Source organism: Megascapheus bottae, chromosome 28 (genome assembly GCF_031878675.1).
Source record: "Megascapheus bottae isolate mThoBot1 chromosome 28, mThoBot2.hap1, whole genome shotgun sequence".
Taxonomy (NCBI): domain Eukaryota; kingdom Metazoa; phylum Chordata; class Mammalia; order Rodentia; family Geomyidae; genus Megascapheus; species Megascapheus bottae.
In genome coordinates, this window is record NC_143536.1 from 6,327,131 (window position 1) to 6,346,350 (window position 19,220).

Sequence of the window (19,220 nt, forward strand, 5' to 3'; positions counted from 1 at the left end):
GAAGGAAGGAAGGAGGGAAGGAAGGAAGGAAGGGAGGGAGGGAAGGGAGGGAGGGAGGGAAGAAAGGAAGGAAGGAAGGAAGGAAGGAAGGAAGGAAGGCCTAAGTATTTAAGTATTTATTTCAGTCATTCCCATGATCCTTGCTTCTTTTTTTTTTGGCGGGGGGTGGGGTGGGGGAATGGGGAATCAGTTGTGGAACTTGAACTCAGGGCCTGGACACTGGCCCTGAAGCTCTTCATGATCACGGTTTTTGCTCTATCACTTTGAGCCACAGCGCTGCTTTCTGTTTTCTGGAATTTAATTGGTGAGAAGAGTCTTACAGACTTTCTTGCCCAGGCTGGCTTTAAGCCTTGATCCTCAAATCTCAGCTTCCTGAGTAGCTAGGATTACAGGCAGTGAGCAACCAGCACCTGGCTAAACCTTGCTTTTGAACATATTCCTCTTAACTTGAGAAATACATTGTTGCCAGATACTACTTAGAATGATTCCTAGTAGAATGTTACAATGTATGGATGCCATCCCCTTTGTTCCTTGGGCACCACCAGGGTCTAGAACACTGCCTGGCACACAGTAGATGCTCTGAAGATGTGTGAGATAAATAAGACCCCTGAGCTTCCACCGGACCCATGTAAGGACATGAAGAGCCACGTCACCGACCTGCACATGTCAGTGCCTGGGCTCTGTCATCTGGATATGCTTCACTTCATCCTACAACGTGTAAGTGTGGGTCTTCATGCTCCTCTCCCCATTTATTACTTGCATCAATGTGCTTGCATATTCATCTGCAAACTCGCAGGCATTTTTTCACTCAAACAAATTCTTAGTAATAATGATGATGATGATAATAATAATAATAAAATGCCAAGTCAGCCAGGCACTGTGACTCACACCTGTAATTTTAGCTACTCAGGAGTCTGACCTGAGTATCATGGTTCAAAGTTAGCACAAGCAGGAAAGAACGTGAGACTCTACCAATGAATCAGCAAAACACCGGAAGTGGAGCTTGTGGCTAATGTGGTATCATGACAGCCTGGAGAAACCCAAAGCCAAGAGTGGGTGAGGCCTTGAGTTCAAGCCTCAAAACAGTGAGAGGAAGGTGAGGGGAATTTCTACTTCAAACAAGAGTGGAGAAGAGGCTGGCTGTGCAAGTTTACTGAAGGACTGTTTGCCTGCCTGGGGCCTTGTCATCCTGCACTGCTGGCATCCCAGACTTAGCCAATCAGTGCCACCCAAGCTTCCATTTCCTACATGAAAGCAAATCTCTACCGAGAAGTGAATTAACCCTGAGTTAAGATGGCCAGATTTTCCTTTTAATAAAGAAAGATCCGGGGCCAGGTGTTTGGCCTAGTGGTAGAGTGCTTGCCTAGCATGCACAAAGACCCAGATTCAATTCCTCAGTCCCACATGAATAGAAAAGCCAGAAATGGTGCTATGGCTCAAGTGGTAGAGCTCTAGCCTTGAGAAAGCCCAAGGACAGTGCTCAGGCCCTGAGTTCAGTCCCCTGGATTAGCAAAAAAAAAAAAAAAAAAGTGAAGATATTACTATTACTATTATGATTTGATTGTGAATGGGGGCAGGGCCAGATGTGTAGTAGCGTGCTGCTGATGGTCCAATTTGGAAAGGGGCCTAACTTCTAACCATGGATGACCTGGTGGATGAGAGCTCTAAATAAGAACAAAAGGGAGATGGGGAGAGAGGAGAAAAAAAATGAAACTAAACAGGGGGAAGAAATGAAAGTGTTACAATTAGCTAATTGGGCCCACTTCTTCTGGATGGAGCTCTAGCCCCCACTGTGCAGCCAGCTTTTTCCTAACATCAAAGACCAGAGCACTCTGGGAGAATTAGAGCTCATGTTTATGGAGTGCTTTGAAGGTGTAAAGTACTGTTTAAATGCTAACTCTTGTTATTATTACTTTAAATTTAAAATAAATTTTTGGGGGATGCCAGTATTGGCGTTTGAACTCAGAGCCTCAAGCTCTCACTTGGCTTTTTCAAGGCAGGTTAACATGTTATCTATCCCTTGAGCCACAGCTCTAATTCCGGCATTTCACTGGTTAATTGGCTTTGAATCTCGATTCTCAGATCTCACCCTCCTGAGTAGCTAAGATTTACAGGTGTGAGTCACACACACAGGACTGTGAATTATGTTTTCTGAGAAAAGGAACACTGTCAACCAAATCTTGTCAGTTTATATAAGAACATTTCTCAGGATCTAATTGAAACACAAGAATCTTTCCAGTCAGAGTTGATAGAGTTTTCACATTACAAGATTTTATTTGACTCTGCCGCTCAGTGCATTCCTTTGTAGAGTTTGGTGATTTCTTCATAAAACAGAAATTAGACACAGTCTTGCCATTAGAATTTCACGAAGAAGCAATCAAAGCCAAATTACTTCGAAGAAAGAAAGGACTATAAAAGTGACTAAACAAAATGAAAGGGGTAGGGGGGTAGGATAGCATTCTGGAAGGTCCATGTTCATGAATTAATTTTGTTATTTGGTTTTTGGGACAAATCCAACTTCATCTTAAGAGGTTGCCAGACACAGAGAACCAGGAAAATCTTCCTGTATTTGTGGCTTAGGAAAAAATAATATAAAGCTTGAAAATCTGGATTTACTTCTTTTCATTCTTGTATTTTTTCTTTTCCTTCCTTCCCTCCTTCCCTCCCTGCCCCTTCCTTCCTTCTTTCTTTCCTTTCTTCCTTCCTTCCTGCATCTCTCACTCTCTTTTTGCCTAGAACTCTGACAAGAAACTGGTTGGTCATTGTTTCTCTGTTCATACTGACTCAACTGATCCAGGCCTCTTTCATGTATTCCCTCTGTATTAATAGTTGCTTTTCCCAAGCTATGGTAGGGGAATTTTTTAAATTAAAAAATCATCAAAGCTTAAAATGAATTGCCTGACATAAAACTTGGATCCAAAATGGAACAGTCATTGGGTCTTTTCAATTTCCTATGGTAACCAAAGACCAAACTATGTTTTACAAACGGTTCCAGTAATGAGACTCACAAGAGGTATCGAGTTACTAAATGGCTTTTAGCCTCTTGAAACTGAAGTAAAGGAAAATCTCATTAATTTGAACTGTGCTAATAATGGAATTTGTTCTCCTTCAACCTGGCCTGAGCTGCCGTTTACCTCTGGATTACCTGTGAAGTCAAGCTGACCAGAGAAGACACAGCACACAGAGTAGGGCATGTTTAGCTTCAAAAAGAATTAATTATCTTAAGGCTTTTAACCCCACTCTCTTACCTAAGTAAATTCCTGCCAAATCCAGATGAGTTTTAAATGTCAATTAGAGCAGAAGGGAAATACAACTACTTGGAAACCCTTTCTTTGTCAAGTTCTCTGTACTCAAAAGCAAGAAAAGGTCCATTTTGTTTAAGGATTCTAAACAGTCCCCCACTGCAGACAGACCTCTTACTCTGCCCTTCACACCAATTGTTGTGAATGAATGAGGTTTGATGGAAGTAAGAGCCAAGATCTGTAATTACAACCACTAACAAAGAAATGAACTGCAAATAATGGTTTTCTTCTCTTCCCCCACCCCCTTCCACCACCTCATGTGTTGGTCAGGCCATGTGCTAAGCACTTTCCGGTTTCCCTGTCACTGTGCCTGGAAACCCAGAGGCTCTGAGTCAATCATCATAGCTGCTACGAAGGTATAATCTCTACCTTGTTCTAGTACCGGAGAACACACATGTCTCTCAGCCTTATGGCATCTGTGGGCAGCTTAGAGATGGTCAAAGAGAAAAGAGTAGAGTATATATAAATAAATAGATGGTCGAGGGACTGGGAGTTTGGCCTAGTGGTAGAGTGCTTGCCTAGCATGCACGAAGACCCAGGTTCAATTCCTCAGTACCACACACATAGAAAAAAGCCAGAAGTGGTGCTGAGGCTCAAGTGGTAGAGCTCTAGCCTTGAGAAAGTCCAAGGACAGTGCTCAGGCCCTGAGCTCAAGCCCAGGACTGGGAAAAAATAAATAAATAAATAGATGGTCGATGAATGGGCAGATAAATAACCAAAAGATAGGTGCAGAGACAGACACACAGACGGATACATACATACACAGGAACAATAGACATACAGGTACTTGGATAAAGAGATAATGGGGAAGATAGACAGACAGATAGGGATCTAGATAGACAGAGATGGACACATGCATGGATAGATAACAGGGATAGAAAGATAAATAGATGATGGATAGATGGACAGATGGATAAACAGATGCATATTAGATAATAAGAATAGATGGATATGTAGATAGATAATAGGAAGGAGTGGATAGGGCTAGGAATGTGGCTTAGTAGTAGCACATGCATGAAGCACTGGGTTCAATTTCTCAGTACCACATAAACAGAAAATCTGGAACAATACTGTGGCTCAAGTGGTAGAGTGCTAGCCTTGAGCAAAAAGCTCAAGGACATTGCTCAGGTCTAGAGTTCAAGTCCCAGGACTGGCAGAGAGAGAGGGGGGAGGAAGGGAGGGAGGGAGAGAGAGAGAGAGAGAGAGAGAGAGAGAGAGAGAGAGAGAGAGAGAGAGAGGGAGAGAGAGAGAGAGAGAGAGAGGATAGCTAGTAAAACAGAAATGGATAGATGGGTGCATGTACACATATATAGATAATAGAGATAGATACGTGGCTAGATAATAGGCATGGATAACAGATGACAGACAGGCAGATGAATAGGTAGATAGAGGATGAGTAGGAAGATCAAAGTATTCAAAGCACAGAAACTGATTTTCCCCCCTCTCCATTTCTGCAGTGTGCCATTCAAGCTATTTCCTCAGGGAAATAGCTACGACTAAAAAAATGGCGCTTTCTATGTGACCACAGCAAGCCAGCCTGGAAGTGTGCATTTGGCCCTGTCCTGACAGCTCTGAGGCTGTGCGGAGCTACAGAAGGAGCTCAAGCACACAAGATCCAATCTACAGGGTTCCCCCACGGTGGCCCAGCTCCTCCCAAGGACTGAGTTGAGTCCTTGATGCTGATTGGTTTTCCTGCCCTGGTGTCATCCAATGGGTGTCAAAGGGAGTGGAACCTCTCCTCCAATTCCCATCAGTCCATCACATCTAGTTTTTAATTTCATAAAGCTTTTTACTTGATCAGATTATAAGAAGAAAGGAAATAAATGCCTCATTTGCAAAGAGGAAGAGAAAGGAAAGACATACAGAAACCTTTCCACCTTTCAGTGGAAAATTCCAGAATGCTGATCCTCAGCAAGGTGATAATATAGACAAATATCAATGAGAGAGTGAAAATGACCTGTAATTCCATAACTCAGTCACGGCTAGTGCTAACATGTTGGTAAATCTCTAATTAAGCAATAGAAACAATGTATTTAAAGACCTTAGAGGCGCCAGGCACTGGAGACTCAGGGAAGAGGATACAGTTGCAATGTCTGTCCTCTGGGACTGCCTAAAGTACTGGAGGAGGTAAATGAGTTGTTACAAGTGTGACAATGTTTTCTCTTTTTTTTTTTGCACTCAGCAAAATGTCACAGGCATCTTGCCTCTATATGCCTCTGTGTATTTGTCTCTTTCATTCCCTGTATATGTAGACATTTCCATCTATGTAAAAACAACCTATATTGTGTTATATGCATATCTGAACTGTATCATGTGGAAATCTAGAATAAAATTACTGCCAGGTAAGGCACCATTCTTTTGCCCCCTCTTCAAAGGATGATTGTCTTGCTTGTCCAATCACCCTTAGACTTTGTGGAACTCACAGATGATTAGAGAGAGTTCAATTTGTATCTGGAAAGCCCTAAAGCTACCTAGGGTAGAACAGACTAGATCAAAAAGGGAGGGTTAAGAAGGAAGGCTCATGCCTTGTAATCCTAAATACTTTGGAGGCTAAGATTGTTTGGAGAGCCATTTAAGGCCAGCTGAGGCAAAAAGTCTCAAGGACTCCATCTCTACCATTATAACAACAACAAAAACTGAGCACAGCAATTTCTATCTGTGATCCCAGCATGGCAAATAGGATTACAGTCCAGGACTTCTGGATAAAAAGGGTTGGGGTATGGCTCAAGTGTTAGAGTAATTGTACTCGCTTTCTCCTAGCAAGCATGTGGTCCTGAATTCAAATTCTAGTACAAAAAAAAGAAAAAGAAAAAAAAAGAAAGACAGGATCTGGAGTTTGGCCTAGTGGTAGAGTGCTTACCTAGCATGCACGAAGACTCAGGTTCAATTCCAGTGCTCAGGCCCTGAGTTCAAGGCGCAGGACTGGGAAAAAATAAATAAATAAATAAATAAATAAATAAATAAATAAAAGATAAAGAAGAGGAGGAGGAAGAGGAGAAAGAATGAAGTGGAAGGAGAAAGAAGGGATGGAAAGGAGGAGAAGCAGTGAGAGGTGAGTTGCTGGGCAGGATGGTTCATGCCTATAGCCCCAGCTACTCAGGAAATACTGAGACTAGGGGATGCTCTGATCCAGGAGTTCAAGGCCAACCTAAGCCACAGTCTCAAAGAAGAAGTCAAAAGAAGTGTCTGAGTTCAGAGCAACTTCAATGAATACAACAATCATCTCCTGAAGCTTCATAAATTCAGGACCAGAGACTCCTTACAACAAGATGCTATGTTGAGCCTGGCTGCAATTTTCTCACTTACATTCTATGATCATGATGAACTATCTCTCCTCCTCCTCCTCCTCCTCCTCCTCCTCCTCTTCTTCTTCTTCTTCTTCTTCTTCTTCTTCTTCTTCTTCTTCTTCTTCTTCTTCCTCTTCTTCCTCCTCCTCCTCCTCTTCTTTTTCTCCTCCTCCTCCTCCTCCTCCTCCTCTTCTTCTTTTTCTCCTCCTCCTCCTCTTCTTTTTTTCTCCTCCTCCTCCTCCTCCTCCTCCTCCTCCTCCTCCTCCTCCTCCTCCTCCTCCTCCTCCTCCTCTTCTTCTTCTTCTTCTTCTTCTTCTTCTTCTTCTTCTTCTTCTTCTTCTTCTTCTGTCAACGTTGGTCCTGGAGTTTAAAACTTAGGACCCAGGGCTCTGTCCCTTAGCTTTTATTGCTTAAGTTTGGTATTCTAGCACTTGAGCCACACCTCTACTTCTAGCTTTTGGATGGTTACTTGTAGATAAGAGTTGAATTGACTTCCCTGCCAGTTTTGACTTCCCACCACAACCTTCAGATTTCAACCTTTCCTGAGTAGCTGGTATTACAGGCATGAGCTACCAGCTCCTGGCCTAGGGCTCATTTCCTACCCAGCCCCCTTTTCTTCTTGAACTGCTTAGAAGCAACAGCTCACTGGTTCTGCTCAGAGAAAGGGAATAAGATCCAAGAGGACCCAGAGGGTCCCTGATTTGTAGTCTCTGAGAACTGGGGGGCAATGTGCATAGCCCACAGTTACCCTAGATCTGACCCCAGCCTGATTCTCAGCCTTGGTACCCGGCCAGCCTTGACCCACCCCACCGTGCTGGGAATGGAACAGAACTCATCTCCCTGATTCTGTGTTTACTTAGAGAAAACTTGGCAGCTGGAGCTAGGAGAGTTTGACTGTGGTTTGCTGTAACAGCCAGGGGTGGAGGGAAGTCTGGGAGAGGCACTGAGACACATGAGGGCTTCCTGAAAGCCAAGAGACCCCAGAGCCCAGAGGCACTGGAGCTGAGTGGCCGCCAGTCCTGTTCCGTCCCAGGCAGGACCTGGTCCCCAGGGGCACAGTTTCAAGGCTAGCACCCAGTGCCTGGCATGTGGATACGTGCCATTCTTGGAATCTACTGAGACTCTCGCTTTTCAAAATTGGCCTGTAAATCTCCATATAGTTTTCAGGGTTTAGGAATTTATTTTATCTGGATTAAAGTCATGTTCTGCTTTGGCATTGGGAGGCGTTTATGACTGTTAAAACAAGAAATGAAAAAATATAGGCCTGGAATCAGCAAGGACTGCCTCTTGCCAGACACATAGGGGTTTGTCTTGGGCGGGTATAGCTGAAGTGTTCTGCTTCCCCCACTCCCAACTTCTTGCTGGACTTGCTGTTTCTTGATAAAGCTGAGGCCAGCTGGGAAAGAAACCTTTATCTCTGCTTCCCCCTCAAGCCACAGCCTCGGGGGCATTGTCCAAAGGATTTTGTCACCCCACTCACTCAGCTGCCCTTGGTCCAGGGGACCAGATGGCTTCAGACTTTTGATTCGGCAGAGCTGGAGATGACTTTGAACTCTCCAAATTGTACTTGGGGGTGGGACTAAAATAACTCAGATTCCAGTCTCTTCTGGCCTAGTTTGCAGCATTGCTATTCCCTCATGCTTTTAAGTGTGCACTATACAATACATACACACATGATAGCATACAACATATGCAAACACACACAACCCACACAAAACCTACGCAACACATGCACAACTTCCTTCCCTGTTTATTTACTTATTTAGAGACAAGAGCTTGCATGTAGCCCAGGCTGACCTCAAATTCATGATAGCTCTGCCTCCACCACTTAACCACTGAGATTACAGGCATGTGCCACCAGACCTGGCTTTCATATCTTTTCCTTTCTTTTTATCCCCCTAACCCTCCTGTACTAAACTCAAGGCCTTATGTTTACTTGGCAGGTGCTCTTCCACTTGAGTTACGTTCCCAGTTCTTCTTCTTCCTCCTCCTCCTCCTCTTTCTCCTCTACCTCCTCCTTCCTCCTCCTCCTCCTCTTCTTCTTCTTCTTCTTCTTCTTCTTCTTCTTCTTCTTCTTCTTCTTCTTTTTCCTCCTCCTCCTCTTCCTCTTCCTTTTCTTCTTCTTCTTCTTCTTCTTCTTCTTCTTCTTCTTCTTCTTCTTCTTCTTCTTCCTCTTCCTCCTCCTCCTCCTCCTCCTCCTCTTCCTCCCTCCTCCTCCTCCTCCTCCTCTTCTTCTTCTTCTTCTTCTTCCTCCTTCCTTTTATTTTTCTCTTCCTTTCTTCCTTTTTGCCTTTTTTTTTTTTGCCAGTCCCGAGACTTGAACCTGGCCTGGGCTCTGTCACTGAACTTCTTTTGTTCAAGGTTAGCACTCTATCATTTGAGCCACAGCACCACTTCTGACTTTTTCTAGGCAGTTTATTGGAGATCAGAGTGTTGCAGACTTGCCTATGCAGGCTGGCTTTGAACCATGATCCTCAGATGTCAGCCTCCTGAGTACTTAGGATTACAGGCATGAGCCACCAGTGCCTGACTCCACACTTCCTTTTTAGTGGCAAGAGTTGCACTGAGTACTGCACAGGAATGGCTCACATCTAGGCAGCCTGATCATGATGCACAGCCAGTCCAGGCAGCAAAGTTCGTGAGAGCCTTATCTCCGGCTAATCACCAAAAAGCCAGAAGTGCAAGTGGGCTCAAGTAATAGAGCACCAGCCTTGATTGAAAAAAAGGTAAAAGGACTTTTCTACCTTGATGTGAAAAAGCCAAGCCAAAGCTCAAGGCCCTGAGTTCAAACACCAGTACTGGGACCACACACAAAAAGCTGAATGTCAGTAGCCCTTTCCGTAATCCTAGTTGGTTAGGAGGTTGAGATTTAGAGGACTGTGGTTCAAAACCAGCTTGAAAAAGGAAAGTCTATGAAGCTCTATCCCCAATCAACTAGCCAAAAGCTTGGCTGGAGTCATGGATCGAGTGGTAGAGTGCCAATCATGTACAAGCAAGTTGAGCAACAGACCCTGAGTTCAAACCCCAGTACCACAATATCTACACATGTGCATGTGCATGTGCATGCACACGTGCGAGTGTACACACACACACACACACATTTGTCAAAGAGAGTGAGATCTGGGAAATGGTTGGGTTCATAGTCAATGTTCAATAAATTACAGTTCTGCTTCTTACAGGATGAACAATAGTGGTCGATGTAGGATGTTGGTCTGGTTTTCTTTTCCTGCACATGCCATGTGCAGCTTTGCTAAATCCAAACCTTGAGCTCTACAACATTTGCTTCACGGTAAGCAGCTGAGATGATTTTAAACTTCTCTTTTCCCCCCAAGAACACGCGACAGAGTTGGCAGTCTGTAAATATGCAAAAATCCACCCAGAAATGGGAGAGAGGGACATTTGTACAAGCTGGATTGTGTCTACAGAATTAGAAGGCACAGTTGGACTAATTTAGTGCCTAAAAATGGGAAACATTGGGATAATGTTGCATGGGCAATGTAAGTTCTTGAAAGTGGTAAAACGTTGCTGGCAAGCTTGGCTGACTTTGGTGCCTTCCCTTCAAAGGCTGGCATGGGACAGTGTCTACGCTCCACATGGCAGGACACTGTGAGGGGGAGGGGAGGAAAGAGTTAAAAGCTCTCCCAATGGTCAGGTTAAAAATGGGCTGCTGAGTTTGCCATGCCTCCGCATCGTCTGGCTCTCCCTAGCTGTCTGCTTTCCTTTGTCTTGCAGTGGATGGGTTTTGTTTTTTGTTTTTTGTTTTTTTGATTTTTATTTTTTTTGGATCCTGTGACCAGGCTCTGTGGCATTTTGTCCTTTGGGATCTGTGAGAAGGCGCAGGCCTCTGTGGCTGACCTCACGTGGGTCGATGGCACACAACTCACTTTGTATCTGGGAGCCAAGCAACACCCCCCCCCCCCAGCTCTCTTTCCTCGCAGCCAATCAAGCCCAGCTGAGAATTTATGAGATGAGGGTGAACCACTTTGAAGAAAGGCGTCCTTGTCTCCAGCCCGGCCATCACCCTTGGTGCACATGGAGAGATTGGAAGGGGGGGGGCACCCGAGAGGGGCCCATGCCCTGGGGATGGATGGGGGAAGAAAAGAATCTGAGAAAGCAGGGTCAAAAGTCTTTCCATGAACAGGAAAGAAAGCTGAGAAGGTGGCCCTGGTCTTGCAGGTGTGTGCTCACAATGGGGCACCACAACCCTCTCCAGGAGTCACAGAGGGGTGGCACATCATAGTCCCAGCCCCAAGAGATAATATGGGTGGGGGGAGAGCAGGAGGGCATGACCACAATTAGACACAATCACACCCATGACCTAGAAGCTCTAAGAATCTTCACTAAACCTCAGATTCTGAGGGCTGGGAAATGACTTGGTGTCTGAGCCTCAGTTTCCTCATCTGTAAAAAGGAATTATTAAGACAAAGGTGGTAGTTTATATCTGTAATCCAGCTACTCAGGAAGTAGAGACTGGAATCACCATGATCATGGCGAGAGACCCATTCTGAAAAATATAAGCTAAATTCAAAACACACACACACACAACACACTGAGAACATGCCTGAAGTGGTAATGCAGATGTGCAAGGCCCTGAGTTCAAATGCAGTACCAGGCATGAGTTGGGCATTAGGGGTCACACCCCTAAGTCCCAGCTACCCAGGATGCTGAGATCTGAGGATCGTGGTTCAAAGTCAATCCCAGGCAGGAAAATTCATGAGACTCTATCTCCAATTAACCAGCACAAAATTGGAAGAAGAGTGGCCTGGCTTTGAGTTTAAGCCCCAGGACCAGCACCAAAAGAAAACAAAAAAAGACCCAGTGCTGTCTTTGCAACCCCATCAACTTCAGACCTGCCCCCCACCCCCCACACACACACCAAAAAAAGAGGAAATGGCTGCACTCACAAACGCATTCACTACTCTTCCTGGCTGCAGGTGTCATCTCTCCAAGGATATAAAAATACTTGGAAAATCAACTTGAAGATTTCACTGGCTTGTTGGATTGCTTTGGCAAGTATCCTGTAAGCCAAAACATTCAAGAATCATGAACCAGCTCTAGATGAATAAAAGAGCTGTGATAATAATAATGGTAATGAAGATAATAATGAAAAACAATTACACTTATTACCACACTTCCTTTGTGCCAACCCCAGTGTTAAGTGTATTGATTCCTCTTGTATTGTCCCACTGGCCTTTCTTTGTGTGGCTGCCTTTTTAAGACATACATGCTAAATCATGCTAAATCCATGGCTGAAACCCTTAAGTGACTTCATAATGTACTTAGAATTAAATCAAAGTTCCTTGCTTCTCTCTGTAAGGCCCTGACCCCGTCTGGCAATTCCTGTGTGCTTCATTCTTACTTACCAAACTCCATGCACATAAGAATGTGGGCTCTGGCCAGGCAAAGGTGGTTTACTTCTATAATCCTAGCTCTTCAGGAGGCTGAGATCTGAGGACTGTAGTTCAAAGCCAACCCAGACAGGAAAGACACTCTGATCTCCATTTAACTGCCAGAAAGCCAGAAGTGAAATTTTTAGCTCAAATGATTGAGCACTAGCCTAGAGCAAAAAAAAAAAAAAGTTCAGGGACAGTTCCCAGGCCCCAAGTTCAAGTCTCAGTACTACACACACACACACACACACACACACACACACACACACACAGAGTAGTGAGGTAAGGCAAGTTTTGCCTTCGGTTCTTGCTTAAGAAAATAAAATCTTCCCTCCCTCCAAACATTTTAAGGCTCCGCAAGTTCTTCCCTTTAAAAGGGATTAGAACAAAATACTATTTTAGAATGGCTGCTGCTTTTTGGCAGTTTGCAGTATTAGCCTGATAAGGAATTATTTGTGTTAATAAAACATCTCAAGTTGGGGTTCCATGCGAGTGTGGCTAGTGCTGGTGGTAAAAGTCTGTCGCAAGGCCTTATGGGCCATTTGCATCCTTTGCTTGGTTCCAGCCCATGTGGAAAATCAATTTCCTCTAAATGTCTGAAGAATGACACAGAAGGACCTGATTTCTTTTCCCTCTGCTGGAGTCAAGCAGGAGACAATGAATCTATAAAAATGAATGAAAATAGCTATGGTCCCAGATAGGGTGGTGCTTGGCACAGCCTGAGCTGAAAGCTCTGAGTTCTAATTTGGTTGTTGTTGTTGTTGTTGATGTTTTTGTTTCTTGTCCTAAAGCCAGAGACAATATACATCTGTGTCCTCAAACTGATGCATTGTTAAAATGTCCCAGAACAGAAGGAATTTGACTTTAGCCCAGAAATTTCACTTCTAGGAATCTCTCCCACAGAAAAACTCCCACAACTAGGCATGGCTCTGGGAACAGGGTGTTCTTCCTAGCCTGGTTGCCGATGGTGAAAGACTGAAGTCCAGATAAGGATCTGACAAGAAGGGACCGGTTCAGTAAGTAAGGAGGAAGCCATATCCGGTAGCCATGAAGACCAAAGAGATAAATCTTTATGTACTCAGATGGAAAAAATGTGTGATATGGTACTAAGTAGGAAGAGGCAACTTGCAGACCTATCTATCCAGTATGAGTTCATTTTTTTTTGAAAAAAATAAAATAAACTGACTCAGAACTTCAACAGTATTATGAATGCTTATATGAACATTTTCACATAAGTAGAGTAGAGAAAGATCAGAAAGCACGGACATCAAGACGTAGATGGTGGTGGTTAATCACAAAGGGTAAGAAATGAATAGGTGAAAAGGGGGATTTCTATATTTTTTAGATTTTTTTTTTAACAAGGGCATATGGCTTAGGTTATGAAAAAGAAATGGAAGAAATCACCTTGTCAGCTTGTCAGAATAGTATTATGCCAGACATGCCACCTTGTTTTGATATTTTTTCCCAGTGCTGGGAATTGAACCTAGGACTCTGGACATGCCATCCATAAGCTATAACCCCAGCCCTGGCATGCTACCATTTCTGGGAATGTTAATGATTATATCTTAACTCCACAGAGTTTACAATCCAATCTAGTCAAGGGAAGTCTCAGTGTAAGACTGAATTTAAAATGGTTAGCCCCAAATCACCTAAGATGAAAGGAAAGAATGAATGAAAGAGGGAAGGAAAGAAAGAAAGAAAAGGAAAGAAAAAGAAGAAAGGAAGATTGGAGCCAGGCACTGCGACTGTAACCCTACCTACTCAGGAAGCTGAGATCAAAGGATCATGGTTCAAAGCCAGCCTAGGCAGGAAAGTCCCCATAAGACTCTTATTTCTGATTAATCACTCAAAAACCCAAAGTAGGGCTGGTAATGTAGCTTAGTGGTAGAATACTTGCCTGCCATGAAGTCCTGGGTTTGATTGCTCAGTACTACATAAACAGAAAAGGCTGGAAGTAGTGCTGTGGCGAGTATTAGCCTTGAGCAAAAGAAGCTCAGGGACAGTACCCAGGCCCCAAGTTCAAGCCCTAAGAAAGGAAGGAAGATTGGTTGGGTGATAAATGGATGATTAAGGGATAAATAGATGGGTAGGTGAATGGATAGAAGGATGGATGATTATGGGTGGATAGATAGATATGAGGGAAGGAAAGGAAGATGGTTGGTGGATGGATGGATGCATGATAGATGACTGGATAGATGGATGAGTGGACAGGTGAGTAGATGGAAGGATGGATGAGTAGATGAAAATGGATGATGGATAGATGACTATGTCAATGGGTAAATGGATGGCTAGATTGACAAGATAGATGGTCATATCATGGGTGGATGGATGTGAGAAAAGAAAGGAAAGGTAGGTAGGTGGGTGGATAAGTGAATGGATGGGCTGACAGATGGACATTGAAGCAAGCTTGGATGAAGGCAGGGATGGGACCGGTCAATTAGATAGGTAGAGAAGAAATGGGCAGCACAAAGGCCTGAAGACGGGAGTCCTTCCATGCTGGTTGGAAAAGCCAGGAGACGGGATGACAAACTGGGAAGCTGGGGAGAGCTGATGGCTGAGTCAAGTGCCCCTCATCGGTCTGTGTTGACCCAAGCACGTGTGGAATCAGCTGTGGGAAAGCAGCTAGAGTTGCTGTGGTGATTCACGGAGGGATGGTGGGCTTGGACGGGGAGGGCAAGGCCTCCCCCGTGGAGTAGGGAGGCAGTGAGACAGCCAGGTGCTGAGCACATTATGCAAGCCTGGCTCCCGTTATCTCTTCTGGGGTGGATTCCTTGACGACTTGCAAGCAAAGGGCTTAGCATCAAGCTGGTATGTAGTCCCTGAAGGATAAAGGCAGCCTGGGCCTATCAGAAAGGTGGGCGTGTTCCAGCAGGAGACAGGCTGGTGGCTCACACCAGTAATCCCTGCTACTCAGGAGGCTGAGATGAGAGGGTCACCATTCCATACCAGTCTGGGTGACTCTTAACTGCAGTTAGCCATCAAAGTGCCAGAGGTGGAGATAATACAGATCAAGTGCTGCCCTTGAAGGGGGGGGGGGGGAGAGCCAATCAAGAGCACGAAGCTCTGATTCAAACCCCCAGTTTTGAAATAAAAGCAAGCAAGCAAGAGAGGTAGTAGAGGGAAGGAGGGCGGGAGGGAAAAACGCAAGGGAGGGAAGGAAATAGCTGGCAAATTCTTCTAGGGCTTCCAGTGGGTGACAAAAATCACCAAAGGGAACAAGGTTTACTACAGAGGGGTAGTGCCTCCCCCAGACCACAGCAATGCCACTGGCAATGAAGCCACATTCTGTGGCTCCCACAGAACACTTCCAGGCCAGTCTTTTCCACTGACTGCAAATATTGCTTGTGTGTCACATACAGAAAGCAGTGTCTGTTAGGGAAATGTTCATTTCTAGATCTCCCAGCCTCGGGAATCTCGGCTGGCACTGGCCTCTCAACTAGGTATCCTATCTTGGAGTTTTTCCATGGAACAGCCAAGTCTAGAATCCCTTTCTGGAAGAAGAACGGATGTCCAAGAGACAACTGGCTTCCTTCCAATTCACCTTCTCTTCACTCAAAATTCCAGAGGCAGGAGGTCAGCTCAGAGAGATGGATGCTTTCCCGAGGAAGGCCAGCTCTGCGCCTCCAGCCTGCCTCTCAGGGTCCCCCAAGCAACTGCCAAGCTCTTCCCAGACATCTGGCCCCAGCATGGAGAAATGGGGACCCAAGCATTTCTTTTGGCCTTGACGTCAGCAGAGGGGAGTTGATATTAATCATCACCACCACCCATGTAAATCACCAAATGGCATTCTCTCTCTCTCTCTCTCTCTCTCTCTCTCTCTCTCTCTCTCTCTCTCTCCATCTCCAATTTTACCCTCAAAGCTGGCATAGGGCTTGTTTCCCTGTCATTTTCAGTTTGCTCTGGATTAAGGCTTGATTTTTTTTTTGGCAGTTAATTAGACTGTATTCACGCCAGCAAGCTTATTGTTAATTATTTGTATCTGTACTTAAGACTTACAACTATACTCAGTTCTCATGAGCTAATATTTAGCTTGTCAAATGGTGTTCGTCATTGTCATTAACTGAGCCCACATAGATTTCCTGGTGCTGCGGATAGAGCCATAGGAACAGCAGCAGGTATGCTGTGTCTCCGAGCATGTGTTCACCATGCCTGGGAGAACGTCAGGGAAGGGGCCTTCCTGTGCCTGGCAGGCTCTTTTGTAGAGTTTTTCCTTTATCACTCTTCCTTACAGGGTCTTTGAATCCTCTATATTCTCTCTCTCTCTCCCTCCCTCTCTCTCTCTTTCATTCTCTCTCCCTCCTTCTCTTTCTCTCTCCCGTGGTACTGGTGCTTGAACTCAGGGACAGGGCTTTCTTCCTAAACTTTTGCTCAAAGCTGGTGCTCTACCACTTAAGCCATGCCTTCTTTTCTGGCTTTTTGCTGATTCATTGGAGATAAGGGTCTCATGGTCTGTTCCTGCCCAGGCTAGCTTTGAGCCAGGATCCTCAAGTCTCCGCTTCCTGAGTAGCTAGGATTTCATGTGAAAGCCTCTGGGGCCATTCATCAACCCCCCTCCTCCCACCTCACATTAATTTCCACTGTACCACCAGGCCTGTCTGTGTTGACAATGGGACCCAATGCAAATAGCAAATAGAAGGGAGGAGGAGGAGGAGGAGGAGGAGGAGGAGGAGGAGGAGGAGGAGGTGGAGAGCTGTGATGCATTTCAGCATGGCATGCACATAGCTCTGAGCTGAGCAGGACTCTGGGTGGTTATGCAAGCAGCAGACACATGAAAACCCATCCTGTGTGCCATTGCCACTTCTGGCTCTTCTTCAAAGCTCTCCCTCCACCAGCACACAATGCATCCTGTCCCTCACCTCCACAGCTAGAATAATACTGCCCAGGTATGGGGAAGGGAGGGGCTCTGAAAGGGAGTCAGAGAAGTAGCAAGGTAGGAAAAAGTCCCTGTTCAGCCTAACTCTGTGTACAGAGGGGTTGCAGGGGACAGAAGGGAGGGATTTGTACAAAGACACCTTGCCACAGACTTGAGAAGAATGCCCTCTTGGCTGGAATGTGGCTTTGAGGTAATGTGCTTGCCTAGCATGCTTAAAGCCCTGGGTTCAATTCCTTGGTACAGGGAAAAAAGCTGGAAGTGGTGCTGTGGCTCAAGTGGTAGAGCACTAGCCTTGAGCAAAAGAAGCTCGGGGACAATGCCCAGGCCCTGAGTTCAAGTCCCAGGACTGCCCCCTCCCCCCAAAAAGGAAGGCTCTCAGTTTTGTATTCACACATCACACATCCATACAAAATAGTATATCTTAAATAATAATAATAAAGACTCTAAAATCACGACTTTATTTTCAGAAGCAACTCTATTTGAGGCTACAGGTTACCAGGGTTCTGCCCAGGGGCCTTGCTTTGTTTCACAATACTTGCCCAAGCCGGACTGTGGCTCCTTATTGTCCCGATCTGCAGAATTCCCCAGGGCCCAGCACCCCGCCCCCCCCCACTGGGAAGAACTGAAACACCCCACTGTGGAGGCCCAAGGCATCCTGGGACTCCCTGCTGGTCCCTGTCCACCCCTGCATTAAGAAGAAGTAAGTGGAATGCAGCGAGCCTGTCCTCCCCCCAGAAGAAATGCCAGGGAGGGGCCATTTGATGGGCTCTGAGTACCCCACTCCTGACTTACCTGTGCTGCAGCAGATCTAACCACTGTCTCCTGGCACAGCCACGTGGATGAGCACCAGCTAAGCTCGAACTCATGGCTTCAAATATGGGCCTCCCTCCATTCTCTAGCTGACACTTCTTCGATTTTATTTTATTTTATTATCTATTTCTTTTGTGCTGCTGCAGGGGCTTGAACCCAAGGCCTAAAAGTTGCCTTCTGGGGCTGAGACTGTGACTTAGTGGGTCACAGTGCTTGCCCAGTACCCATGAAGCCCTGGGTTTGATTCCTCAGTACCACAAATAAAGAAAAAGCCAGAAATGGTTCAAGCCCCAGGACTGGCAAAAAAAAGAAAAAAGAAATATATACATATGTGTGTGCGTGTGTGCCTTTGGCTATGGCCTGCCAGAGTCTATAATCACAACTACTCAGGAAGGTGGAGGTAGGAAGATAGAGGCTGAAAACACAAATGACCCTATCTAAAAACAAACAAAAGCTCAAAGGGTGGAGGGCAGTGGCTCAAATGCCCTGAATTCCAAGCCTACAGGACTGTGCAAAGAAGATACACAGTTAATTCTCCAGGAGCTGGGTACATGATGTGTTTTGGAGAAACAGATATGCCTAAATGAAGGAATGTAATCATCTTGGGTGAAGAGGGAAGTCTTCAGAGGAGAGCCGGAGGTGCACTGGAGATGGAGACGTGGCTCACATGGCAGAACACTGGCCAATGAGCAAAAGCATAAGGTGCCCAGTTTGCGTGCTGATCTCAGACAAAGGAAGGAAAGAAGGAAGGGAGGGAGGGAGGGAGGGAGGAAGGAAGGAAGGAAGGAAGGAAGGAAGGAAGGAAGGAAGGAAGAAGGAAGGGGCAGGGGTGGCCATCACAGTATATGATTTCAATGAAGCCAGACTCTTGGACTCTTTGAGGGTTAAGGGAAGACCTGACATAGACCCTTCTAGGTTAGGGACAGCATGGTCTGCCAACACCTCATTTTCAGACCTTTCCCTTCCAAACAGGAACAAACTGCATCATTTATGTTTCAAGCTAGAGTTTTCCAGGCTCTCCTCACCACAGCCTCAGGAAGCTGACACACCAGTAGCCCCGGTAGCATGAAGCACAGAACAGCTCACCTACCCTGGGCTGTTCTAAAGATGGAAATCACTCTGTAAGATTCCTGCCTGGCTGGTGCGGTGGCTCATGCCTGTAATCCTAGCTCCTCAGGAGGCTGAGGTCTGAGGATCAAGGTTCAAAGCAAGCCCAGGCATAAAAGGACCTGAGACTCTTATTGTCAATGAACCTCTAGAAAATGAGAAGTGGGGCTTGGCTCAAGGGTAGAGTGGTAGCCTTCAGCTGAAAGGCTCAGGGACAAAGCCCAGGTCCAGAGTTCAAACCCCTGACCCACAAAAAAAAAAAAAAAAAGAAAGAAAGAAAGAAAGAAAGAAAGAAAGAAAGAAAGAAAAGAAAGAAAGAAAGAAAGATTCCTGCCTGGAGCTATTCAGAAAGAAAGAAAGAAAGAAAGAAAGAAAGAAAGAAAGAAAGAAAGAAAGAAAGAAAGAAAGAAAAGAAAGAAAGAAAGATTCCTGCCTGGAGCTATTCAGATGC